The sequence below is a fragment of the Mus pahari genome, unplaced genomic scaffold (assembly GCF_900095145.1).
Source record: "Mus pahari unplaced genomic scaffold, PAHARI_EIJ_v1.1 scaffold_9778_1, whole genome shotgun sequence".
Classification (NCBI taxonomy): domain Eukaryota; kingdom Metazoa; phylum Chordata; class Mammalia; order Rodentia; family Muridae; genus Mus; species Mus pahari.
Window position 1 is genome coordinate 28,693 of NW_018391868.1, and position 8,866 is coordinate 37,558.

General features: G+C 36.2%; 1 pseudogene across 1 annotated transcript in view; it reads left to right on the plus strand.

Moving 5' to 3' along the window:
* The window catches only part of LOC110314722, a 17,134-nt pseudogene extending 9,569 nt beyond the window's left edge, over positions 1–7,565 (plus strand). Inside the window, exons 2-8 of the transcript XR_003843158.1 lie at positions 521–647; positions 847–907; positions 2,043–2,567; positions 2,627–3,126; positions 3,210–3,747; positions 7,318–7,322; positions 7,521–7,565. The product of XR_003843158.1 is annotated as a zinc finger protein 431-like (transcript). The remainder of the gene's footprint in view (positions 1–520; positions 648–846; positions 908–2,042; positions 2,568–2,626; positions 3,127–3,209; positions 3,748–7,317; positions 7,323–7,520) is intronic.
* The last annotated feature ends 1,301 nt before the right edge of the window (positions 7,566–8,866 follow it).

Here is an 8,866-nt window from a genome sequence, read left to right on the forward strand (position 1 = left end):
CCAATATTTTTTTTAAAGATTTATTTATTATATGTAAGTACACTGTAGCTGTCTTCAGACACTCCAGAAGAGGGAGTCAGATCTTGTTATGGATGGTTATGAGCCACCATGTGGTTGCTGGGATTCGAACTCCGGACCTTTGGAAGAGCAGTTGGGTGCTCTTACCCACTGAGCCATCTCACCAGCCCCTTGTCCAATATTTTTGTAGTTAGTAATTGTTCACACAGTTTCTCAGATGTGTGCTTGGTAATGTTGATCTGTTTCCCCTTGCATCTCCCTCTCAATTGGCATTTCCCTTGCAAGGCTATATTCTATGCAAAAAGTTCAAAAGCAACATAGGTGAACATTATAATTCAATTTCCTTCTAAAATGACATGGTGATTAGACTATAACTTCTGTGTCAGGAAATAAGTGTAGGTAGCACCCAAGTTATGTGATTATATTGTCTAAGAAGTATGCATTTACTTTACAGTGATGTTAGTATCTTGCTTTTATTATACACATTTTTGGGATATTTTAGGATGCAGTGACTTTTGATGATGTGCATGTGAACTTCACTAAAGAAGAGTGGAATTTGCTGGATTCTTCCCAGATGAATCTCTACAACAATGTGATGTTGGAGACCTACTGGAACCTTACTGTTATAGGTAAGACTGTGAATTTTCTCTTGCTTTTCAAAATAAGAGAACAAATGTTTTTGGTTATTGGTGATCTTCTGTTATTTAAATTGAGAACAAGTAAGTTTGAGGTGAATAAATCAGGTTCACAGCTGTGAAAATTTACAGTAACTCCAATTATTCCTAATTTCTAATAACATATCATTCATTTTCTGTTGCTGTATTTTAGGCTACAATTGGGAAGACCATCATATTGAAGAACCATGTCAAAGTTCTCGAAGACATATAAGGTAATTTTCATGTGCAAGGTGATACAAATATGTCTGTGAGGAAATTTTAATAAGTTCTGGAAGTTCTAAAGAAAAGCAAGAGTGTCAAATATCAGTCCATTAACTGTAGCTATGATTATGACATTCTTACAAGTCCATGTACCTCAGTGTCCATTATCTGATTTGTATTTCCAAGGCATTCCTCTAAGAATGGAGACAAGGAAACAATGCCTTAAGAGATCCCTTTATTTGATTTGTAGCTCCATTAGACCTATGCTGTGGAACTACCAATCTGTATAGTCTCATAATGTTTAAATGTTGTACATTGAATAGTGATATATATAACCTTCTAAGAAGCAAATATTCCATGGTAAAGTTGGTGATACTTATATTCTTGCAGACTCATTGCTAACTTTATTGAGAGGTCAGTTTATGAGAGTCAAGAATGTTGAGTACAGAAACCTTAATCCACATACATCATGTCTACAAGGAACAAAACGTCAACTGTTGTGAATGCAATGTGGAAAACTTTCATTTGTTCTTCTTTTAATGGGTATATCAAGTGTCAAATGGACAAAACCATGACAGTCTATGGATATTGAAAGGAGCAATGCACCTCTTTTCAGAACAATGAGAAGATAACGTAGTTTTCTGACTTTGTTAGACTTTCTGAACATGATAGGAGTTTGCGATTAATTGGTTTTCTGACTTTACTGGGAACATCTCCAAAGTCACACTGAGGAAAATCCCTGTGGTTACTAGAAGTGTGGAAATTCATGTTTGTCTTGCTTCACAGTGCTAATGTGCTGTGATTCACACTACAGGGAAATTATAAATGCAGTTATAAAAAGCTTTGTGTTGTTCCATTGTTCTTCAGGTACAGGAAATACTTCATATAGAAATCTCATATAGAAAAAGGATGTTATATATATATATGAGCCATGTTATTAATGCTCTTCCCATCACAGCTATTTTCAAAGAGGCAAAACAACCCATAGAGAGGGAGAACACCATGAACATGCAAAGTGATAAAAGCTTAAGATCTGAATACTTTTTTATTATTAGACCAACCTGTAATATTAATTAATATAGATAAAATGATTGATAAAGGTAATGAGTGTGTTAAAGCTTTCACATGTGCCAATTATCATTGAAGGCATGTAAGAAGTCATAGTTGGAAGAAACTCTATGAATGTAATCAATGTGGTAAAGCCTTTGCAAGACCTGCTCATTTCCATTATCATAAAAAAACCCATACTGGAGAGAAACCTTATGAATATAATCAATGTGGTAAAGCCTTTTCCTATTACAGTAGTCTCAGATACCATAAAAGAACCCATACTGGAGAAAAACTTTATAAATATAATCAATGTGGTAAAGCTTTTACAAGACCCTCTCATCTCCAATGTCATAAAAGAACACATACTGGAGAGAAACCTTGTAAATGTAATCAATGTGGTAAATCTTTTGTAACACCCAGTCATCTCCAACATCATAAAAGAACACATATTGGAGAGAAACCTTATGAATGTAATCAATGTGGTAAAGCCTTTTCCTGTCACAGTAGTCTCAGATATAAAAGATCACATACTGGAGAGAAACCTTATGAATGTAGTCAATGTGGTAAAGCCTTTGCAACACTCAGTCATCTCTAATGTCATAAAAGAACACATACTGGAGAGTAATCTTAGGATAATTATCAATGTGGAAAGACTATTCACAAGGGAGAAGTCTCCAAAGACATAAAAAAAAAAAACCACATAGTGGAGAGAAATCTTAATGTAATCAATGTGGTAAAAGCCTTTTCACAAAGTAATTATCTCCAAAAATATAAAAGAACCCATTTTGGAGAGAAACCTTATGAATGTAACCAATGTGGTAATGAAGTCTTTGCATGTTCCACTCGTCTCTAAAACATAAAAGATCCCATACTGGAAAGAAACCTCATGAATATAATCAATGTGATAAAGACTTCACAACTTTGTAATCTCTATTATATTTAAAAGTAATGGTGGTCTTTGGAGCTTTGACACATACAGGAGAGAAACCTTATGAATGTAATCAGTGTTATAAAGCATTTCAAGTCACAGTCATCTGCAATGACATGAAAGATCACATACAAGAGAGAAACCTCATGAATGTTATCAATGCAGAAAAGCCTTTGCATGTCATAATTCTTCACATGTACACAAAATAAAGCATACCAGGGAGAACCCTCATTATTGTAAACACTGTGGCAAAAACCTTGGCAATTTACTGTCATCTGCAACTACTTAAAAGAACACATTCTAAAAAGTAACTCTTTCTATTTTTCCCTAACCCTAACCCTTGTGTGTCACAGTCATCACCCAATACATAAAAGAACACATACGGTAGAAAAACTGCATGAATATAATGAATAAGGTAAACCCTTTCGAGGACACAGTCATCTCCAAATACACAAAAGAAAATGTGCAAGAGAGAAACCTTATGAATGTAATTGATGTGATAAAAACTTTGAATATCACAGTCATCTCCAAGTCCATTAATGAACACATAGTTGAGAGAAGCCCTGTGATTGTAATGAATGTGTTAAAGCCTTTGCATGTCACTGTACTCTCCAAATACTTAAAGGAACACATGTTTTAGAGAAACCTTATACATGCAATGAATGTGGAAAAGACTGCATATCACTATAGTCTCCAAAGACATAAAAGAACACAATGGACAGAAATCTTGTGAATGTAGTCAAGTTGGAAAATCCTTTACATGCCACAGTAGTCTCTGAATACATAAAAGAACACATACTAGAGAGAAACCTTATCAATATAACCAATGTGGTAAAGACTTTGCATGTCCTAATCATATTTAAATGTATGAAAGTATTTATAAAAGATATAAACTGTGTTAATCTGAATATGCTTGGCCCTAAGCAGTGGCACTATTAGTAGGTGTGTCTTGTGGAAACAGATGCTACTTTTTTGAAGGAAGTGAATTACTGGGGTGGTGGTCTTTGGAGCTTTGGCCAGTACAAAATAGCCCCACCTACTGTCTGACTGGAATACAGTCTCTTCCTGCCTGCCTTCTCATGAAGACGCAGCTCCTTCTTTAGCATCATGGCTGCCTTCATGCTGCCATGCTTCCTGCTATAATGGTAATAAACTAAATATTTGAAACTGTAAGCCAGGCCCAATTAAATATTTGCCTTTAAAACAGTTGCCTTGGTCACAGTTTGTCTTCTTAGCAATGGAAATTCTTTCTAAGACAGAAGTTAGTACCGCAGACCTAAGTATTGCTATGATAGGCCTGGCCATGTTTTTGTTTGGAGCAATGTGGAATTTTAGACTTTGGATTTGTACATGCATTAAGTGGCACTTAATGGAACATCCTAGAAGGAATATGGAACACATAGGTATTGGAGAGCGATTTGAACTCTGTATATGTTTTTTTTTTATGATGTTTTGCTTAAGAATGTTGTTGCTAGCTGGGCGTGATGGCACATGCCTTTAATCCCAGCACTCGGGAAGCAGAGGCAGGCGGATTTCTGAGTTTGAGGCCAGGCTGGTCTACAAAGTGAGCTTCAGGGCAGCCAGGGCTATACAGAGAAACCCTGTCTCAAAAAACCAAAAAGAAGAAGAAAAAAAGAATGTTGTTACTTTTTGACCTTGTCTGAAGAGTGTTGCATTGACAAAAGAAGTCTCAGGAAAGCCAGCATAGCCTTGTCCTGTGTTTACTCTCATGATGATTGTTTTCATCATGATTGTTTTAATCAAGCATAATCTTAGAATGGAAAAATACAAAATGTAAGATTCAATAAGAAAAGGCTCACCACGATGTTGAATGAACCTAAATCTTGTGATCAAAGATATTATATGGTATTAAGGGAAAGGTGATGTTAAGGCAAGATTCCATCCAGCTAAACTTATGGATTTGCAGTTTTAGGAAGAACTGTATCATGTTAGGAATTATTGTTACCTGGTTATTCTTTTCATATGGACATAAGGAGATATAAATATTTTTCAAATTAACAAGTGATGGGCTGTGATTACTATTCTGAGTTTTCAATTTAACATCTAAATGGAAATTCTTAGGTTCAGACATGGTGGTACATGCTGTTAATCCCAGAAGATAAGAGTCAAATAGATATATGGTTCAAGTTATCCTGGTGCAGAATTTTAGGTGAAGAAAAGCTTAGGTCCAGGCATGGTTTTTCATGCTTTTTATCCCAGCATTCAATAAACAGGGATACACAAATCTCTGAATTCAAGATAAATCTACTGAGCAAGTTCCAGGACAGCCAACCTTAGGCAGTGAAGTTGTTGAAAATTAGAAAGCTGGTGATAATGTAATAGAAAAGGCCATGGTCCAGCCCCAACAAGCAGCTTTGACCCTGTGGCTCTGGCTTTAGAGGCAAGCATAGAAGGGACTACTGAGACAATTGATATTAGTTAGCTGTAGTTAAAAAATTAGGGGTGATGAAGAAGAAACCAGCATCACTGAGGTGGAACCTTCTGGTGTTTTCTGGAAGGACAAAGATGCTATGTTCCAGAGATACCCAAAGTTGTACCTTGTGATGCATCTGGACTTGGTCATGTGTGAGAACCACCCAGGTGGTATTAGTTTTGAGGGCATGAAGGTGTCATGTAGAGCAGCTAAGACATGGCACAATGAAGAGAGTATTTGAGAGGAAAGCAGTGAACCCCTGTTGCAGCAGGAAAACCCAGCATATTGAAGGTGTCAGTCCCATGGGATGAGCAGAAAGAACAGCAACAGCAGTAGAATGAAGTCAACCAGAACCTAGGGTGCTATAGAGAAAAGAGCTGGAGAAGCGACCCAATTTCTTTTGAGGAGTGCAGAAGATCATGTGTGGATCCCAGCCAGTGGAACATGAAGGTGTAATATTATAGTTACCTTGGAGATCCCAAGATTTTGAAATGCTAGAGCTATGGCATACCTGCTCTGGAAAACTGCTTTCCTGAAATAAGTCCAGCCAAAGAGAAAGAATTGTGCTGGAGTGAACTAAGCAGAAAGGTGTTGAAGAACTGAAGAACACTTTGAAATCAGACATGGATATGCAGAGTTTGGAGATTGGCCTTCTTTTGGTCCAGTATTTCCTTACAATGCCATTTAGGAAAGGCAAAGTAGCCAGGCAGTCGTAGTGCACGCCTTCAATCCCAGCACTTGGGATGCAGAGACAGGCAGATTTCTGAGTTTGAGGCCAGCCTGATTTACAGAGTTAGTTCCAGGACAGCCAAGGCTACACAGAGAAACCCTGTCTTGAAAACAAAAAAAAATTCTGTGAGTTTGGAGGTATATAATGTGCTATTTGTTTTTGAAAATATAGGGGATTACAGTTAGGTGATTGGATCTCAGATGATGAACTTTAGACTTTATCTATTTGTGAGACTGCTATAGATGATGAGGCCTTTTGAAGTTGAATCCCATGTATTTTGTATTATACTGTGTTTAAGTGTGGTCCCCATACACCCATATGTCTGAACAATCATATGCGAGCCAGCAAGTAGAATGTGATATGGTTGACCCCAGGAGTAGCATTGTCAGAAGGTGTGGCCTTGTTGTAGGAAGTGCATTACTGTCAGGGTGGGCTTTGAAATTCCACCCAGTGCTGAAGAGACCCTCCTATTGGCTCCCTAGAAGACAGTTTCTTCCTGGCTGCCTGTGGATCAAGGTGCAGAACTCTCAGCTTCTTCTTCAGCTTTATGTTTACCTGCATGCCTACCTTGCTTCCTGCTATGATGAAAATGGACTAAACCTCTAAAACTGTAAACCAGACCCAATTAAATGTTTGCTTTTTACAAGAGTTGCCTTGGTCATGAAATCTATTCCTAGCAATGGAAATTCTAAGACAGAAACCCTGTGAGTGTAGTTAATATAGTGAAGCCATTGTACAATTCTGTAGTCTTCTTCATCATATAATAATTTGTACTGGCAAGAAACTTAGTGAATGCAGTTAGTATGGTGAAACTTTTGTACACCTCTATAGTTTTCATCATTATGAAACTATTAATACTGGAGAGAAATTCTATGAATACCAGCAATGTGATAAAGCCTTTATGGTATGGGGTGACTGAGGTCCAACACAACTCAAACACAGGACATTGCAAATGATAATAATTTATTATAATCAAGTTACTACTGATCAATCAGGGCCAAAAATATACTCAGAAACTTAGGTGCAATAACCCAGCCCCACCTTGAGTCAGAAAGTTATATAGTTTCCAAACCTTAAAACCACAACATCCTGTGCCAAGTTATAGCTACATTTTCCCCCCAATCATGATTTTTCTCTGTTGTTACTTTATGTCAAATGATACAAGATATAATAGCATATCATAGCCATTTGCTCTTTTGTGGTTAGGAACAGGCACTATGTTTTGAGGAATAAATCACAAGTAACAGAAATTATATTTAAGAACAGTCATCATACTTAGGAACAGTCATCATTTTGGTGGGAACAAAACATGAATAATGAAACCTGACCAGATATTGTTAAGTACACAGGTCCCCTAGGACTAGACTTAGTTTCTACCTCAGGTTAAATGGAGGGTGATAAGAAAAAGGCAGTCCTAAGGACAAGTTTCTTTTGCTTGTTCCTGACATTTAGATATCATAGTTATCTTCAAATACATAACAGAATACATATGGAGAAAAATCTTACAAATGTAATCAATGTGATTAAAAACTGTTCACAACACAGTTATCGACGAACAAATGAACACATCATGGAGAGAAACCCTATGGATTAGCAATGTGTTAAACTTTGCACATAGCAGTAATCTTAGAGAAAAAGTCATAATGCAGAGAAAACCCATAAACATAGTATGTTAAGGTTTTGCACTTTTTGCTATCTTTAAACAAGAGTAAACTCTTTAGTATGTAATCAATATATTAAAGCTATTACATATCACAGAAGTCTTTGATGACCTTTAATAATACCAAAGAACTTTGTAAGATCTTAGCCTATACACTTATATTGAGTTCCTCAAGATTATTATGGAAAAAAAGTGACAAGTGTCAACAATCAATTCAAACATTATGATATCTCTTTATTTTGTTTGCATGTGCAAACTCATTTGCACATTCAAAGGCTACTTTTTTTTCTTTTTCTTTTTTAGTTAATCATGTACCCCACAACTTTGTTGACAGTGTTTATCAGCTCTAGGAATTGCCTTTGGGAAGTTTTGGTTCACTTATGTATACTATCACTTCATCTGCAAATAAAGATAATTTTACTTCCTCCCTTATAATTTATATTACCTTCATCTCCTTCAGTTTTATTGCTCTAGCTAAACTTTTAGATAGTATTTTGAATAGATATGGAGAGAATGGACCACCTTATCTTGTTTGGGAATTAGTGAAATTCATTTGAATGTCTCCATTTAACTTAATGTTTTCTCTAAGCTTGCTGTAAAGTAACATTATGTTTAGGTATGTCCCGTGTATCCTTAATCACTCCAAGAATTTTATCATGAAGTGATGTTGGACGTTGGCGGAGAATTTCACCATCTAGTGAGATGATCTCTTCTTTTTTTTTTTCTTATATTTTAAGCACATTATGTTGAACCATCCCTGCATCTACTTAATGAAGCATACCTCATTGATCACGGTGAATGATCTTTTGATATGTTTTCTGTTTTCTTTCTTTTTTTATTTGTTTTGCTTTATAAAGTGTATTTGTGTCACTTTAAGGAAAATTGGTGTGCAATTCTCTTTTGTTGCTGAGTCTTTATTGACTGGATATTTGAGTAACCATGGGTTCACAAAATAAATCAGTCAATGTTTCTTCTCTTTCAATAGTGTTGAACACTTTGAGGAGTATCCTTGTTATCTCCTCCTTGAAAGTCTGGTAGGATTCTACCCCAAAACTCATGACCCTGAGGTCTTTTTGGTGACAGATTTGTAATGACTTCTCTTTTTCTAGGTGATTAGGTCTGTTTAAGTTGCTTATCTTAGTTTGATTAATTTTGATAAGTGGAACCT